We start from the raw sequence: 16,863 nt of genomic DNA, 5'->3' as shown, positions 1-16,863 counted from the left end.
TAGCTGCAACTACGGCCACGTGCCAACACGCCCAGCTAATTTTTGTATTTTTTGTAGAGATGGGGTTTCTCCATATTCATCAGGATGGTCTCAAATTCCTCACCTCAAGTGATCTGCCTGCCTCGGCCTCCCGAAGTGCTGGGATTACAGGCATGAGTCACCGTGCCCAGCCAGTTTTTATGTTCTCATTATGTGATTTTAGCCCAATATAGCTAGAAAATATAAAAAATGTGTAGCAGATTATTTTCCATTATTTTGTGGTTCTTAGATTGTTCATTTTAAAATATTGTGTGTGTATATATAGTTACATATATATAGAAAGAGACACAGAAAAGTGGAGTGTATAAATATTCATCTGGATAAAAGTTTATTTCAATTATTCAGCTGTTTTAAACCTTGATTTCCCATTTTGTTTTGTGGAGATTCAATCAGTGTTTCTTTATACATGATCCTGTTATTTACATGGCTTATAGCTTAGGGTGCTATTAAACACCTCATCTTACTTGAACTCTATGGTACCCTAGGAACATGGGCAGGCTAGTTTCCTTCCTCACTGTTAAAGGAAGGGCCAAAATTATTTAGAAATTTGCCCAAGTTTATGAGGTCAGTAAACAGCAAGGACAAGAAGAGAAACCAGCACTACTAGGAAACTGTCTTGTTTCTACTTTAATATGTTAATTACAAAATATACAACATAAATATTTAAGTTTAGCAATATATTATAGGAACAGTTCCTTCAGAATAATAACAACGTATATGACAGATATGAATAAATTTAACAATAAATGTGCAGGCCTATTTGAAGAAAATGGCCAGATTTTACTGACAGACATAGAAAAAACTTGAATAAGTGGTGAGAAAGATGTTTTTGGAGAGGAAGAAGTCAACTTTCTCCAAATTAACCTATAAACTTCACACTTTTCTAATCAAAATCCCAGTGGGACTTTTTTTAGAACTTGTCAAAAAGATTCTAAAGTTTATCTGGAAAATAAGTTAATGAATAGCCATTTTTTTATTTTTATTTTTAAAGAAAAGCAATGCCCTTACCAGATTGTTAAATGTACTGTTAAACTGTAAAAATTATATGCAGTAGCATTGTGCCAGACTAGAAAGATCTGTGAAACAGAAGAGAAATGCAGAAACAGATCAACTATATATGGAATTTAATATATAATAGAGATAACATTTCAAACCAGTAGGAAAGAGTGGATAATTGAATAAGTGGTGTTGGAACCAACTGGAAACAACCTCACACCTTATACCAAGCTAAATTCCAGATGAGTTAAATATTTATATGGAAAAACTGAACTTACAAATCTACTGGAACAAAATATCAGTGAATATTTATATACCCAGAGAAACAATTTTCTAAGGCCTAATACCTAATGAAAAAAGGTTAATAAATGGGAGTATACAAACATGTTAAAATTTAATATGGCCTAATTACCATAATTCAAATTAAAAAGATAATTGACAAACATAGGACTAATAATGTTGATAATAATCTTATAAATTCATAAGAAAAATATGAATATGACAATATAAAAATAAGCATAGAGCAAGTGTAAATAACTCACTACAGGATAACTACAAATAAAAAATCAAAAATGTTTTCTAGATTAACAAAATATGCAAATTAAGGCAATGCAGTGGTTTTTGCCTCTCAGTTTAGAATCCTTAAGAACAATAAGAGGAATGACTGAAGTAAAAAGAAATGGGATAGTTCATTGACTACTGACAAATTGGTACAGCTTTTCTGGAGAGAAAGTTTGCTATTTGTATAAATAAACTTTAGGATATTTATACCATTTATCCCATTTGTTCTATGGAATTACAGTAAGGACAGACTTAGATAAGTATGTGGAGATAAGACCTTATCACAAGCATTGTTGAATAACAAGAAAGCAACACTAAAATCTAAAGGAGAATAAAGTACTTAATATTTATATAATAAAATATTAAGTATTTTTATTATTAGCTTTTTAAAATAATGATGCAGAAATATTTTCACAACAAATTTTAAGTTTTCAAAGTCATGTTAATTACAGGTATTGTATAATTTTATTTTTTTAGATACTTAGAGGCAAAGACCTGGAATAATTTTTAGGATCATAGTTTTATGGTTAATTTGTGTTTTTATCTTTACTGTCTATATTTCCTGTGATGAATACATATTACTTATATAATTAAATACTAGAAGCTTAAATATATACATGCATTTTATTTAGCACAGAGTACTAGATCACTTCTATCTCTCTTGTAAATTAAAAATCATACAGTGATTTTTATCAAATATTGGGCAAAATTTTGTCCAATATCAAATGTTGGACAAAAATTAAAACACAAAATGTTTTAAGAATTGCATACGGCCAGTTTTGCAAGTGCCTATCACACATTGATTGTTAAGTCACAATCTTGTGAATATCATCCTGTTAAAAAAATTAAATTTCTATTTGAGAAAATATGCAATAGGATGTGTAGTATGTAGACTTTTATTTCTATGACTTTACTCCAGTGTTGACTTTGACAGGTGTCAGACTTCATAGGGTCTGTGGGTTCGATGTGGTGACACTGTATTATCGATAACATGTTGTTATTTTTATCTGATACTCATGGATAATCTAGCATCAGCCTAATGGGATGCATATTTTCTGAGGTAGCATCTCACACCTTCAATAGAGAGCATCTCACACCTTTAATAGATTGAGGTATGAGGCACTAGCCTAGAGACGGTATAGTTCCCTTGACCCCCTTCGCAGGCAGGAACTGAAGTGGCTCTTTTCACTCATCTGGCTGCTGGCCACTCCTCGCGGCGGGGCGCATGCCAGTGAGCCAGTGCAGAAACTGTAGCGAACTAATGCTGGAAGCTGCCGGTCACTCCTCTCTGGTGGGAGCAGGCTCTGTGCAGGCCCTGCAGCAGCATCCAAGCGTATTACAACCAATGCTCTTTCAGCTCTGCTGTTCAGGGACAGCCAAGTGCCAGCCAGCTCAGTGGAGGGTCAGGGTGGCAGGCCCTGCCCTCTCGGCGCTTGGGTTCTTATTCTGCATCCAGGAAGAATCAAGTCATACGAACTGTTTCAAAGGTGATGAATGCGGAAGACTCTATTGAGTGGTGGGTGGCTCTCAACAGAAAGGGAGGCTGGAAGGGGGATGGAAAACTGATCTTTCCCTGCAGCCTGGCTGTCTGGGGCGGGGCCCCTCTCTGAAGCGGCACCATCTGAAGTTAGCCAATGTCTGTCTGTAGTCTCCAATGCTCAGTTGCTTCTCTCTGCTCGCTGCTCAGCTGCTTGTATCCTCAATGCTTAGCCAGTTGTGGTGTTCTGCCAGATGAAGTCTTTTATGGGCACAAGACAGGGGCGGGGCAGGTCAAAAAGGCAACATTTGGGCAGAAAAATGTGGTCGGCTGTTTTCACTTAGGGCCTTGGTTCCAGGCTTAAGGGTGAAGTTAAGCTGGGAGCCCAGCCCTTCTGTATCGCCAGGGCACAAAATTTAAGGTGGTACCAAAAATAAACAAATAAAAATACACTGCTCAATAACTAATCCTCCCCCACCCCCGGTAGCCAAGACAAATAATGTTTTCATGCAATATTTAAAAAATAAAAATTAATGAGAAAAAAGCCCTGACAAACAAAATATCAAAAAAATTAAATACCAAATCGGTATTTCTGATTTTTCATTTTGCCACATGTTCCAATGTGGCTCTGCCTAGTACTGATTTTAGAGGCTGCTAAGAACAAGATCAAGAGAATATTTAGAAATGTCTTTGAGAATGTGAACTTCTCAACTTTTGGTCTTATGTAGGTTCATAGAAACAGTGGTAAATAGAAAAGAAAACTATTTTGAACTTCTGCTAGTTTTATTCCTTGAAGTAGACAGTTCTAGATGGCCGAAGAGCTAGTTTTCTAAACACATTTTGGGTAACTAGAGAAAATATACCGGAGTATTGGATTGAATTACATTTTATAGATGGAGTAATGGACCATCTCCTCCTTCAATCCCCCGCTCTATTCCCAAAGAGTAGTAGCTCTGAAATGCTATAGTTGGGCTCTGGTGGTAGAGAATAGGGCTTTCAGAGAAAGCAGCCATGGGTGGTAAGCATCACCTTCTTTACGGAATGCAGTATTGACTCTTCTTCCTTTTGAATTTCTTTGTGTTCCTCCTTTCCCCACCCTTAGACTTCTTTATTACCATGAAAGGAACAGTGGGGTATAAAGATTAAGAGTGTAGTCTTCTGGAATTAAACTGCCCAGATCCAAATCCTAGCTTCATCATACAAGCTAAGTGGCCTTGGGCAAATTACTGTACTTCTCTGAACTTTAGCTTTAATCATCTGTGAAATGGGCCTCTTAAGGTTTTGAAAATTAGATTACTTGGGGCATGAAAAGGGCTTAGAGCAAGGTCTGACTCACAGGAAATACTTTTAACGATTGTTGTACATAAAGAACATGGAATGTCCTTTCTAAACTGTTACGTTAGTTCTAGTGCAGCAGGGGGAAGATAGCAAAGAAGTTTGAGCCAAAGACAGTGATATTGGTGAACTTGATTCGTGTCTTCTAAAATGTGTAAGTGCATACTCTCTCTGTCATTTAGAGACTTATAACTGGAGAAATGGGCTAAGATTTCAGATTTCCAAACCTTGATTTCTTTATACTTAAATAATTATTATCAATAATTTTTTATTTGGACTAGTTTTGTTCAGACTAGTAATTTAAAATAAAATAAATATAATTTCCAAGAACGAAATCTGAATTATAAACAGGAGTGTTATTTACGTTTTTGTACATTCAGTTAGTATTTAAGAACGTTTAGCCATTTGCGTAAGAATTCAGTATTTGAAAGCATTAAATAATACAAAATTTTCAAACCCTCCATGCTAATTTTTCATATTTGAACTTTCTGGAATGCCTTTTTTGCCCACTTTTTGTCCATGCACAAGTAGAATCTTTTAAAATTCTGAATTATGGTGATAGGTTTTGTGTAGAAGAGATCCACAGATAGGTTTATTTATCTTAAAATGTAACTCAATATTCTGAAGTCATACTGAAAAATTCTGTGGACCGTAAGTGGTTTCAGATGCTAACGATTTTCAGGGATGAATCACATGACAGCTGAAAAAATACCATGGAAACATCATAGACTAGAAGTAGGCATGTGAGTTCCATATTACTGCATGAGAAAGCTTATATATATATATATATATATATATATATATATGGTTCATTTTATAACTTTTTCAAAATCCACATACACATACACACACACACACACACACATATGTGTATTTTAGAAGTTAAAAGGACAGGTGTAATTAAAAGTACTGTAAATATTTTGATGGACTTAAATCCATATACATTATGTTTATAATTATAAATGTGTTCTCTAACATTTTCTTAATATTTGGCCAGACACTTGCTGTGATGATGGCACATACCTGACCACAGAATTAAACTGCATTGTGAGTTTGTGCCACAGCCCACAGTGATGGAAAAGGAGATTGAACCTAAAGATTCTCCAGGACTGGAGCTCTGTCTATTATTTGCTAATGAATTTTAGCGGCTGCCTGTGGGAGTGAAATTGTTATAGTGTATCAAATTGGTGGTTAATTAGAATTTATAAACACAGGAAATATTTTTAGTTTTATAATTCTGGACTTCTTGTGTAAAATCATGTTGGAGTAGAATGTGTTTTTTGTACTTCTCTGACAAAGGTGCATCTGGTACTTCCCAGGCCATTTATTTGATCTGAGTTTTCTGCTTTCATCGGGTTGAGGGAGAAGGGAGGGATTCCCAAGATCTGTCAAGGAGGGAGTATTTTAGCAATAATTTTGCCTTTAAAAAAGCTAAATCTAAAGAGAGTAAACATCAAATCTGAAATAAATATTTGAAATAAAGAGGTGCTGAAGAACTTTGTGTGCTTAGGGGGTTTCGAAAAGACACTTGAGAATGCGAGGAGGTTAACTGCATTGGCCCGATTCTAGTACAGATTTCCAGCCCCAGCTTTTTCCAGCAATGCTTGGTGGTTATTTTACTCAACCTTCCTTACATTTCCTATAATTTCTATTAAAAATCTCACCCATTTCCAACTTGAGCCCTTTTATTACCACAAACCTAAGTCAAATCTCCTTGCTTCTGAAGCCATTAAGAAAATTTCTATTGGGTGTGAAGTCATTCTACACCTCTTTTTTTTTAATCTTCTTTCCTCCCTGCTGCAGAGAAATGTCCATTCTCTGTCACGGGAGAATTAGCAGTGTTTGAAGCCACGTCCTCAGGACCTTTTTTCCCCACCCCCTCGCCTCTGCCACATTCCCTGTATTTTTGAACCCTTGTTATCTTTTTTGCTAGCTCGTTTTTCATCAAAACTTCCTCACCCTAAACAGATACTTTCTCATAGGACTGCTTTTCTTTACAAGCTACACTGTGTTTCTTTCTCTTAATTATACCCTAGATTCTTTTAAAAAGTAATGGTCCTACTGTCTCTTTTTTCTTACCGCTTACTGATTTACTTTTTTGTTTGTTTTAAAGTTTATAGACTTATTTGTCCCTCTTCCAACTAGTCATCTTCCAGTCACTCATGTGACTCTTCAGCCTGCTTGTCAGATTTGCACATTCCCACTGTTAACACTTCTTGAAATTCTTGTTTTCTGGCTTCCAGATAGCAGTCTCTCCTGGGCTTCTTATTATCTTTATACTTGTTTTTCCTAAGACTTCTTTGCTGGCTTTTCTTCTGTTAAATGATACTTTTCCAAAGGTAAAAACATAACTCTGACATAAGTATAAAATGAACACATAAAGAATTTTATTCAACTCATTAATGAAGGGGAAAGATGCTAAATCTTGTTCAAAAAGCTTTGTAAAGGGTAGGGTGTGTGAATATGTGTGTGATGTCAATTTAATAAACATTAGGACAAAACTGCTGAGTTAGATGATTAAACAAGTCTCAAATATCTTATAGGACAATAAGTCATATTTTTGTGGTTAATTGTTTATCTTACTCACAGCCCTATCGAGTTTTCACACATCCACTCGCTTCCTCAGGATTTCATTCTTGTTTATGGTGATTGAGCATTGTGTTAGCTTCCTATTGCTGTCATTAAAAGTTACTACAAACTTGGTGGCTGAAAACATACAAATTTATTATCTTACAGACCTGGAGGTCAGAAGTTCAAAAGGGGTTTCACTGGACTAAAATCAAGGTGTCAGCACAACTGTTTTGCTTCTGGAGGCTCTAGGAGAGAATCCATTTCCTTGCTTTTTGCTGTTACAAGAGGTGGCCCATATTCCTTGATTCATGCTTCCTTTCTTTCCTCTCGAAAGCCAGCAACTGCAGGTTGAATCTCAAATCGCTGGAATATCTTTAAGGGGCCATTATTCTGCCTAACACAGCCACGTTAGATTTTTCATGAAGGAATTTTTATTAAGTGTTTCACTGACCATACAATTTACTATATTATTATTATACATTCTATGCTTAGCCTTATTTTTGGTAATAAAACATTGAAAGTGATATTGGATTATTAGATCATTTGCTTGGTTCTTTGCTATCAACACTCAAATTTTTTTTGGATTTCTTGTATAAAATCCTGTTGGGGTAGAATGTGTTTCTCGTACTTCTCTGACAAAGATGCATCAACACTCAAATTTGAAAGATTGCTATCAACACTCATATTTTTGTGATGCATTTTAGAAAAAGATGAAAAACTGAAAGAAAAGAAAGCTTCTATAGCCATTTCTTCCTGATAGTCTTTGCAAGATCTCTCCCATTTGCTCCTCGCTACTAGATATTGAGTGTCCTTCACTCTACTAAAACCTTCTGGGCAGTCAAGAAATTGTTTATTTGAAATTAGTTTTAATTGGACTCATAAGCCATGCAGTTTTTGTTTTTATTTTCTTAGAGACAAAGTCTCACTCTGTTGCCCAGGCTGGAGTGTAGTGGGTCAATCATAGCTCACTGTAGCCTTGAACTTCTGTTCTCATGGGGTCTCATAGCCTCAGCCTCCCGAGTAGCTAGGACTACAGGATTGTACCACCACGTACAGCTAATATTTTTTATTTTTTGTAGAAATAAGGGTCTCACTTGTTGCCCATGCTGGTTTTGAACTCCTGACCTCAAGTGATTCTCCTTCCTCAGCCTCTCAAAGTACTGGGATTACAGGCGTGAGCCACTGCACCTGGCGGCCATGCGGTTTTGATGCTCACTTAGGAGAAGTAATCAGTTGGACTACAAATTTTAGAAAAATAAAGAGAAAAGAGCTCTCTGGTTAGCATGTCTCTTGCTTACAGACCTGATTCTTCAGAAAAAGTCAGCAACACCATTTTATTGCTTCAGAGATAATTAATTCTGATGGACAAATGACATGGTGTGATAACAATGTGTATTATGTATTCTTAAAATTGAAGCCTTTTTCAGTGCTTTTAATTTGACTCTGGATTTTCTAAATGCTACAAAGCTAAACTTGGAGGAGAATGTATAAACATGACTAATGGGAATATGCAAAGGAGAATGAAATAGCATTTTTAATTAAAAAGAAAGTGGACTTAAAATTTGCTAATAAAGTAGATCTTAAATATTCTTACCACTCATATACACACATGTCAAAAACCATGTGAAATGATGGAGATGTTATTTAGCATGATTTTGGTAATCATTTCACAATGTACATGTATAGTAAAACATCACACTGTATACCTTAAATATATACAATTTTGTCTGTCAATTATACCTTAATAAAGCTGAAAAAAAAAGCAGAGGTGAATTATAGGCATATTCTAGAGCACTATAGAAAAATAACATTTCGTGATTATATGGAAGGCATATTTATAACCTCTATGATAATTAAGATATTTTATTCTTTTCTGTAGTGGACAGTGTAAACCAATGCAAAAAATAGGGGTCATTGTAAGGTTCTAGACTTTTAAGTGTTTGAAATCAAACAGTTATGAATAGATGCTTATGTTACAAATCAACATTAAACATGTATGTACTGATTTTGAATTAATTCATGTATTAGAAAGTAGGAATTTAATAAAACTTCGAAGTAAACAAAGATCATGACTTTTAAGCTTCTCATAGGTGGATTAAACAGGTATTTTAAAAATGAAAACCTGACTTGAAAATGCAACTTTTAAAAATAGTACTTCATTTATTGGTTTGTATTTGCAAAGTAGTTTTATGACTGTTGAGTACTATTTTAATTCTCATTTCACATAAAAAAATAAAGAATAAAAATGTTAGTGCATTTCAAGGGGTCACATATCTCTATTATGGTAATGTAGAAGATCTCAAAAGACTTATTTTAGAGTGTTGGAATAATTTTAGCTTTTTTTTTTTTTTTTTGAGATGGTGTCTAGCTCTGTTGCTCAGGCTGGAGTGCAATGGCGTGCTCTTCGCTCACTGCAACCTCTGCCTCCCAAGTTTAAGAAATTCTGCCTCAGCCTCTGGAGTAGCTGAGTAGCTGGGATTACAGGCGCCTGCCAGCATGCCTGGCTAATTTTTGTAGTTTTAGTGCAGACAGACGTTTCACCATGTTGGCCAAGCTAATCTTGAACTCCTGATCTCAGGTGATCCCCCTGTCTCAGCCTCCCAAAGTGCTGGGATTACAGGTGTGAGCCACCATGCCTGGCCAATTTTAGTTTTAATTAAAATGGAAATATCAACTTTTTGTTCCTCAATATGTTTAATTTTGATATTTTCATTTTAATCAGGTTCTAAAAATCCTGGTACCCTGGTGATTGATTATGGACAGTTTTCAGTTTATCTCATTAGACTTTAATAAGAATCTTTATTTTGCATTATTGGTGGAATGCAATTAATGAAAAAGTAGACAATATTGTCCACTAATAAATACAAATTTATTCCCCAAAGACCATGAAATATAATCAATTTGCAAACCCTAACACTTACAATCCAGAGCCACTAAATATTAAATTACAGTGAATGATTTTGGTTATAAAGAGAAAGTCCTCATATATGTATATATTTTTTAAAAACTCAAACTCTCACCCTGCAAAGATTTACTACAAATCCCAGGGCTATTAAAAGTATTAAAACACATTCTTGGCCACTTTATTTACATTTTTGGGATACCATTCCCTATCCCACAACACTTGTAACTCTTTTAATATTCAGATACACTTTGTTGCACCTGACCCCCTCCTTTAAGAAGTTAAAAAAAAAATCCCTTTTGTGGGCCAGGGCAATACACCCAGGGCCTAAGTTTATATTGAACTCTAGCTGCTAGAGTGGCAGTGGTTTTTATTATTATTATTATTTTATTTTTCTGCTGGTAACAAAACCCCCATTCTTCTAAAGCATGCATTTTCTACAATGTGCTTCAGGTCTAGATTCATGAGTGTAGGGAGGCTTTTTTTTTAAGCTGTTGAAAAAATCTTTCCTTTATAAGACTGACTTTTATTTCTAATGTTGCAAAGCGTTGGTATATATTTATTTTTATATATATATATAAAATCTATCTATCTATATATCTATCTATATATATATCTTGAGTTTCAATCAGCTACTTGCCCACTACTTAATGAAAACCTGCCTGATAGATGGAGAAACTGAGCTTTGAATGACATCTTACAAGCACCTGGATCCAGTTATACCCCAGAATTTTCAGTTAAATAATAAAATACATTCCTTTTTAAAATGTATTTATCATTCCAATTCTATTTTGCTGAAAAATTAGTTTAAATTTAACTTTACATCTGAAAGAGTATTAATACTATTATACTTTTCTGCCTTTCTTTTTGTCATTCAATGTACTGTGATCCTGGGTATCAAAGCTTCTCCTGTTAGTGAAGCAGGCAATATAACAAGAAAATTCATTTAACTTATCAAATGTCTCACTCACTTAAAAAAAGCACTCACAATGTTTCAGATTCTCTTTCAGGCATGGTATCAGTGCAATACTAGTAAATCAGGTGTGAAACCAGGAAATCACATAGAGTGTCCAAGAGCATATTTTCTTTTCACAGTTCTCCTAGAAATATCTGAAATATTGGATAATATTAAAAATCAAAATGCTATCAAACAGCATATGGCTAAGTTGTATAGCATTTGAACTCAGTTTGAAAAATCCATTTACTTGACTAACGACACTGATACTTTCTTTCTTTCTCTAGGCTGGAACAAACCCCTTCTTACTTCTGTGCATATCTTGACCTTGCTGTTGCATTCATTTTTATCAAAACCCTTTGCAAACTGAATTGGAGGTAGCCAGGAACTGCCAAGGTCTCTCCTGTTCTTTTCCCCATACACACCCAGAGGCAGTCCTTTCTTATGGACAACCTACTCACCACTGTCAATTATTAATTGGGCCATTTAGAGTGATTACTGAATATAGTTCTCATAAAGCAGTTTTATAGTGCAATTTGAATCAAATAATTTTGCCCATGTCCTTTCAGTTTATCAGACAGTTTAATTCATCTGATTGGTTTCAAGAATCTTGTACAATAGCTTTGTTGAACAATGTCGAAATAGGCACTACACCCTCATCACAAGTTATTCCCTTTAGTTGGCCTCATACGGCTCAATTTTAAGCATCAGCTATCCAAACTACTCGGTATCCTTTTTGAGGATAAATAGGGAAATGTATATCAAACAATATTGGCTGAAGAATCTTAGAAACACTGTACAAACTTAAGAAAAATATTTCTTTGTTTTGCAACAATTAAGAGATTACTGGATTATCTGTTCATGTTTGCTGTAAAAAAAAAAGAGATCATTGGAAATAATTTTTGTAGAATATTGTATCTTTCAATATCTTGAATTACATAAAATAGTACTCTATTTCTTTTGGATTAGTTCATTACGTTTTTTATAACTGATTGCTGAAAATGGTTTTATGTGTATAGTGTACATTGTTACATAAAAATCAATACTGAAAGCTTTAGTTGTAGTTTTCTAAACTTGCTATTTTGGTTGAATGACATATGTTCCATGATTTGATTTTGACTTCTACTCAGATCCACCGAATGATTCTTTAATTGAGCATACCTTTATCCAGTATTTATGAATAATATCAAAAGACAAGGCTACTACAAAATTGTAAACCATTCTTCATTCTAAGGAAATTCAATATTTAAAATATCCCCAATACTGATGATACAACTTATTTTTCTGTTTCATGGCCTCAGTTAATTATTTAACTTTTTCAAGGTCTGACAAACTGAAGTCTTTGGAATCAAACTGAATTGGATGGGGATTTGGATGGATCACCTCAAATCACTTCTGGGACAAATACATATACATACATAAACATATACACATACTCAAATATACAAACTTGAAAATTTTATGATCTTCTGAGCATGGATCAGTAAAAGGCAAAACTTTAGTATGTGGAATCAAAAAGGTAGACACCTATTTAGTGTAACTTGATAGGTGTTAAATTATATTAGCTCTACAAAATTTTCCCACTTATTTTAACTCCTCCCTTGTATAAAGCTCCTCTGCTCAAAGTGAAACACAAAGTTAACTGGAGACACAGTGTACCATGGAATAGTAAAAGTACTAGGTAGCTATGACTTAATCTTCTAGGGAGTTAATTTTATAACAGTAAACAATTTTAACCATTGACATAGTATATATATAATGCAAAATTTGTTCCAGTCATAATTATCAATTGTGAGTTCAAAAATGTTTGCTAACTTTGTCAGTCCACTTCAGAAGAAACTTCTCTTACCATCACCAGTGGTGCTTCAACAAACCAATTTGCTGAGCTAGTGTCTGAACTATTCTCAGACACTAAAGTAGCTGGTGTGGCTGACATCTTTTGATTTAAGGGGGTTCTCCATCTGAAAAACACTTCTTTTGTTTATCATTCTAACCCAAATAGGTAGAATAGTAACAATCTCCTCAAGGTTTTCAATACAGTTATTAAAATGCAAATATACCATTAGAAAAGGATGACCAATTGTGATGCCATTTATTATCACAATAACTTGTACTCTCAGCAGATGAACAACTATGTCAGGTTTTTTTGTTTGTTTGTTTTTGTTTTTTGAGATGGAGTTTTTCTTTTGTTGCCCAGGCTGGAGAGCAATGGCATGATCTCGGTTCACCACAATCTCTACCTCCCGGGTTCAAGCGATTCTCCTGCCTCAGCCTCCCGAGCAGCTGGGATTACAGGCGTGCGCCACTACACCCGGCTAATTTTGTATTTTTAGTAGCACCGGGGTTTCTCCATGTTAGTCAGGTTGGTCTCGAATTCCCGACCTCAAGTGATCCACCCGCCTCAGCCTCCCAACGTGCTGGGATTACAGGCGTCAGGCACCGCACCTGACCTATGTCAGTTTTTAAGGAAAAGAATATGTGAAATACCTTATTTAGGTAAGGTAGGAAGGCAGTGGTTATCTGGAACAATCTGATTGACCTCCCCTCACCAACACAAACATTCATATATACTGTTATTGAGGGTAGTCATATGACATTAAATAATGAAAAGATTGAAGAAAGTAGAAAGTGTAACTAATTGATTGTTCAACCTGGAAGGTAAATGTGCCTAGGATTGACTGATTGGTAGCAACAGTTTGGTCCATTATGAAATGAACCACAGTTCAGTTTGTGAAGCTGTGTAGCTGGGTATAGGATTTTGCAGTCTGACACAGCCTAGGTACAATTTAGGCTCTACTCCCATTGGTTTTAGTTTCCTCACTATATCAAGCAGATTTATGGCTAAGATTATTTTAAAAGCTTAGCATAGTGCCTAGATCTAGAAACTATTTATTATATCTTAGTATTTTTCTTATCTCTTTATTCTATTCTCACTATATTTTGTTAATTTATTACTAGTTGAAAGTAATAATGTCACTGTCTAAAAAGATTTATGCATGAAATTATGCTACTGCTTTCCTACTTCAAGTAAGTGGAACATGGTCAACTAGTTCAAATACTCAAAACATTTGCTGCTACACATTTCAGTGTACAGAATGATTTTTTACTGTGGGTTTTCTTGTTGTTTTTATTTGAGGTCTCTCCCTGTATTGAGTCAATTTTATTATCATTACTGGTACACTCAATCTTTTGGCAACATTTTGGTAGCCTCAGGGAGGGCAGCCAACCAGCAAAATGAGCAAAGGCAGAAACAGGAGTTGATGGGGAAGGTTCAGGAAGGAAAGATCAGAAGTTCAGCCAACCAGCCAGCCAGCCAGGGGGACTCAGCTAGTTCCAAGAGGTCAGGCATCAGTCAGCCAATATTTGATAAACAAATGAACGCAGCTACTAAGCTTCAGTCAGCTTCATTCTTCTGAGTCCCATCTTGGGAGAGGGATGATCTGACTCTTCCCTAAATTCCAGAGGGCCTTCCAACTAGTCACTGTGTTCTGGGGCCAGATTCTGAAGAGCATTACATATGTGGCAAAAAATTATGTTGTTTTCATCTGCATGGGGAAGATAAAAATATGGCACAAAGTTCAAAAACATTTTCATATTTGCCAAATATCCAGATCAATAGTAGTGCTACCATTTTATCATATTTGCCAAATATCCAAATCAATAATAGTGTTACCATATTCTAAATCTCACAGAACGTATAGTTGAATTTTTATTTATTTTCATTTATTATTTTTAATTTGCATCATTATTTTTATTTGTCTGTACATGAAATGGCTTCAAATGTACATACAGTTTGCCAAAGGACTCTCAGGCTCTTCTTCCACGGTAATCCCAGATTCCAGAGTCTCTCTTAACACTTCATTGCACTTGTTCCATCTCTCTCTTTCTTTCCCAAAACAAAATTGTCATTCATGGCATTATACATTTCTCCCAATCAAGAAATCAATATTGATATAACATTATCATTCAAACCACAGATATCATTTAAATTTCGTCAACTATCATAACAACATCTTTTTTCTTTCTTGACTGGGATCCTGTTCAGAAACACATGCTGCACTTAGCTGTCAGGTCTCATCATCTTTGAATTGTTCTTCATTCTTTCCCTGTCTCTCATATTCTGAAGAGTTGAGAATGCAGCCATCTCATTGTATCAATGCCCCCGCACCTGAGTCTGTCTGTTTTCTCATGACCACATCCAGGCTTTCCATTCTTGGAAAGAATATCACAGAAACGATGCACGGGTCTCTTCTCAGTGTGTCCTACAGAGTGGAACTGTCAGATGAAGAACTTAAAGCTGTTACTATAACTATACTTCATATGGCAAGGAAAAGTACATTCATAATAACTGAAATTATAGAAAATCTCAGTAGAGAACTAGAAACTACAATAAGAACCAAAAGAAACATTTAGAACAAAAAAGAACACCTGATGGCCAGGCGCGGTGGCTCACGCCTGTAATCTCAGAACTTTGGGAGGCCGAGGTGGGTGGATCACCTGGAGTCGGGAGTTTGAGACCATCCTGGCCAACATGGAGAAACCCTGTCTCTACTAAAAATACAAAAGTAGCTGGACATGGTAGTACATACCTGTAATCCTCTAATCCCAGCTACTCGGGAGGCTGAGGCAGAAGAATCACTTGAACCCGGAAGGTGCAGGTTGCGGTGAGCCGAGATCATGCCATCGCACTCCAGCCTGGGTAACAAGAGTGAAACTCCATCTCAGAAAAAAAAAAAAAAAAAAAAAAAAAGGCAACACATGAAAAAAAATGTTTTTACTGTATGGGCTTAATGGTGGAATAGAGATGAATGAGAAGAGAAAAGCAAACTTGATGATAGAAGATAGAGCAACAAAAATGATCCAGTTTGAAAAGAGAGAAAATTGAAAAACTTCTTTTAAAATATTTATCTGTAGATTTTCTCAAATGAGAATTTTATTTTTGGACTTGGGAGACCTCAAGTTTTTCCTCTTATTTAAGATAAAACATTTAGTGACAATATCCTTCTTTAAAATACACTACTACAAGATTTGAGGGACACAAGCACATATGTAGTAGAGCAAAAGGTAAAACCAAATCACCTGAGAAAGTAGTTAAATTTTGACTTAGTATATATTTTCTTTGCTCTTTATCAGGACAGTAGCATTGCTTCTGTACTGTTATCATAAAAATTTCACATCATGTATATTTTTCTGCCTGTATTTTTATATGTGAATTTTTATTCTACCATAAATAAATAATATGAATTATAAGTATAATTATAAGGTAACTTCTTCATTGGAATTTTTCATTGAATTTTTCCTACAGGTCACCCATTTTTGGTACTTCTGGAAATAGAACATGGCAAATGCATTCTTGTCATAGAATTGTGATAACATTTTATGTAGCATAAAATATTAAATAGTTTACATGTAAACAATCAAACCAATGGGCTGTATGACCAATAGGCTGTATAAAGATATAATATTATGTAGTATCAGTGCCTACAACCCATTAGTTTCATTTATAATTACTAAAACCAGGTTTTGGTGTAAGAAGCTTTAGTGTGGAACATTTACTTTTGTGGTGACCTTCATGGCTTCTCTGCCACACCTTGACTGTGTGGTCTTTCTCTCTTTCCTGTCTTTCTTTTCTTTTCTTTCTTTCTTTCTTTCTTTTCTTTTCTTTTCTTTTCTTTTCTTTTCTTTTCTTTTCTTTTCTTTTCTTTTCTTTTCTTTTCTTTCTTTTTTGACAGGTTTTCACAGTGTTGCCCAGGATGGAGTGTAGTAACACAATAATGGCTCACTGCAGCCTTGAACTGTCAATCCTAGGTGATCCTCCTGCTTCAGCTACTGAATAGGTGGGACTACAGGTGCATGCCACCATGCCTGGCTAATTTTTAAAAGTTTTTGTAGAGACACAGTCTCCTTATGTTGCACAGACTGGTCTTGAACTCCTGGGCTCAAGTGGTCCTCCTAGCTTGTCCTCCCAAATGCTGATATTACAAACATGAGCCACTGCAGCTGGCCTGGCTGGAGTTTTAAAGCCCT

At 35.2% G+C, this 16,863-nt stretch overlaps 1 long non-coding RNA gene across 1 annotated transcript; it reads right to left on the bottom strand.

Annotated features, from left to right (window-relative positions):
• Window positions 1-13,935: 13,935 nt before the first annotated feature.
• LOC123573519 (uncharacterized) lies at window positions 13,936-15,580 on the bottom strand. The gene is made up of 2 exons (XR_006698074.2): window positions 15,426-15,580; window positions 13,936-15,111 (listed from the first exon to the last, which is right to left on the bottom strand). It is a non-coding gene; the product is annotated as an uncharacterized lncRNA (long non-coding RNA).
• Between the last annotated feature and the right edge of the window lie 1,283 nt (window positions 15,581-16,863).

This window comes from Macaca fascicularis, chromosome 5, assembly GCF_037993035.2.
Source record: "Macaca fascicularis isolate 582-1 chromosome 5, T2T-MFA8v1.1".
Taxonomy (NCBI): Eukaryota; Metazoa; Chordata; class Mammalia; order Primates; family Cercopithecidae; genus Macaca; species Macaca fascicularis.
Note: the sequence above shows the minus strand (reverse complement) of the source record. Positions and strands in the feature narration are given on the sequence as shown.